The sequence below is a fragment of the Petaurus breviceps genome, unplaced genomic scaffold, assembly GCF_028583685.1.
Source record: "Petaurus breviceps papuanus isolate PSGF00001 unplaced genomic scaffold, PetGlider_PUasm1.0 176, whole genome shotgun sequence".
NCBI lineage: Eukaryota > Metazoa > Chordata > Mammalia > Diprotodontia > Petauridae > Petaurus > Petaurus breviceps.
The window spans coordinates 21,994,718-21,997,321 of NW_027185771.1; the positions used below are offsets into that span (position 1 = coordinate 21,994,718).

The 2,604-nt window shown below is 44.6% G+C and overlaps 1 pseudogene; it reads right to left on the bottom strand.

The window, feature by feature from the left end:
• Nucleotides 1-882: 882 nt before the first annotated feature.
• On the bottom strand, nt 883-2,256 carry LOC138159614 (calpain small subunit 1 pseudogene; annotated as a pseudogene).
• Between the last annotated feature and the right edge of the window lie 348 nt (nt 2,257-2,604).

A 2,604-nucleotide genomic window follows, 5' to 3' on the forward strand; every position in this document is an offset into this window, starting at 1 on the left:
TCACAGAATTTTGGCTTTATCTACAAAATATGGGTTTATGATAACTGTAAGGCAACATGGTATAGTGACCTTAGAGATAGGAATTGGTGGATTCAAGTCTATCTCTGTCATATAGTAAATAATCATGGTAGAGTCTATTAGATTGCACACTCCTTGAACACGAGAACTCTCTTTTGTTTCTTTTTGTACCTTCAGCACAATGCTTGGAAAATAGGAAGTGTTTAATAGATGTTTATTGAATTGAATTTAATCACTTGACCTCTCAGTACCCCAGCCAACACTTTAAAGGCTGTAATTTACAGTTAGTTGAATTGCCCAACCTGAATGTGTTGGAGGGAGTCTTCATAGCAGGAGTTCCTCCATCTGATATTAACTTCCATTTACAATGTATTTAATATTATATACATAGCTGTTTATATGTGTCTCCCCCGTTAGAATGTGAACTACTTAAGGTCAGGGACTGCATTTTTGTCTTTCTTTGTTTCTATAGGACTTAGCACAATGTCTGAAACATAATAAATTATATATGTGTGCATGTGTATATATAGGTATGTATGTATACATGATGTGTGTATGTGTTTGTATATGCATATATGTACACACATTGCAATATGTGTGCATATGTATGCCTGTGTGCATGCATGCGCACACAAATAAATCAATATTTTGATATACATCAATACACAACACAAATACAACAAATACATCAATATACATGAAATTCATATATGCATAACATGTAAGTGTATATACGCACATATGTATGCATATGTGTGTATTGTATATCTATGTGTGTGTGTATAAATGCACACAATAAAATGTTTTATATTTGCCTGGTATCTATGGATAGAATGTAAGTATATTAAGGACAGGAAATTTTTTTTTTAATTCTTGTGACCACTGTTTATTTTGGGCTTTGCAGCCCAGAAGCCCTGCCCTTGCTCCCAGGCCCACCCAAGAGAGGAGAGGAGAAGGCACACTACCAGAAGAGTCTCGTGGGGGGTACAGCATGTGTGTGATGGCACCTACAGACATGTTAAAGTATGTAACGTGTATTTGTAGGGGCTTGGGGACAGTGGGCGGCATGTTACAGCATGTGGTGCTGGGTGGAGTTGAGGGGCAGCACCTTGCAGCGTATTTCTTAGGAGGCTGGGGGGCACATTTGGGAGGTGGGGTTGGGGACCAGTGGGGAGCAGGGGCTTCTGGGTGGTGGTCATATTTGTACAGTCAGGGGTAGAAGGGGCACCCCAGGGACAACATGGTCTCAGCGTCTGGTGGTGCCTTCACCCGAGGGTTCCCATGTCGGGCTGAGAACGACAGAAATGCGAGGGGGGGGGGCAGGTTCCTGGCAATCTCTGTCCTAGGTGGTGGTGGTGGGGGGTACTGATGACCAATCAGGTGGATAGATGCTCGGTCCTCAGGAGTACATGGTCAGCTGCAGCCACTCTTGGATGTTCACCCAGATCTGACCACTGCCATCCTTGTCCAGAGACTTGAAGTCATGGAACATGGCGTCCAGACGCACGAGACAGCTGATGAAGTTGTCAAAATCCACATGCCTGTCCTCATCTGAGTATCTCCGAATGATCATCTGGTAGAGTTCGGGGCTGAGCTGGAAGCCTGCAGCTGAAAAGGCTCCTGGAAGCTCACTGCTGCCAATGGTCCCTGAGCGGTCTAGGTCATACTGTTTGTAGACGGCCTGCCATTTCTTTATGTTGTTCCAAAGGTGTTTGAACTCCTCAAAGCCAAGTTTGCCAGTAGGTGTCACTATCCATGACTGAAACCATGCTCCCAGAGGTGTCGATGCCAAAACCATCAGGTTAGGGTGTCAAGTTACCACCTTGTTCAAGATATTCATGAGTTCAGAGGCTCTGACTTCCATGTCATCTCCTGCCAGCTGGGAAAACAGCCTCCTGAACTGCCGGACCTCTTCACTCTCATTGGCCTCGAAGTTGGAGAAGTGGAATCGAGGGGGCGGGGGCTCTGGGTTATAATTGGCTGCAGCTTCAGTGATGGAACTGATGAAGTCGCCTAGGAAGCCCATGGCACCCCCCTCGCCTCCACCGCCCCCGCCGCCGCCACCGCCGCTGAGCAGCCCCTTGAGAGCTCTGCCTGCGCCCCTGCCGCCTCCGCCCTTACCGCCCAGGAATGAATTAACCAGGAACATGTCTCTGGGACCCTGGTCTTGGCCTCGGCCTCAGTTTCCCCAGCTTCGGCCTGGCCTACTGCCCTGCTTGCTCTGCTCCACTCGGGTCCGGCCCCAGGAATTGTTTTGTTTTATTCCTAGTGACGGTTTAGCTCAGTGCCTGGGTGCTTCTTAAATAGATGCTTAATGACTAATTCTTGATTGCTTAAAAACTATCAACACATAATTTCTCAACTATTTTAATTATCAACTAATTTATAAAAACATCTACTATTTTAATTAAGTCATAGAAAAATTTTGAAAGGACATTAATGGAGTAAGCATCCACAATTGATGAAATCATGATACAGTTGAAATATCTCATTTATTAAATTTAGGACATTTTTCAGGGGGAAAACATATATATTTAGTTCTTTGGTTTTCACTTTAGGGAGATTACTGAAGAATTCTAAGAGTAG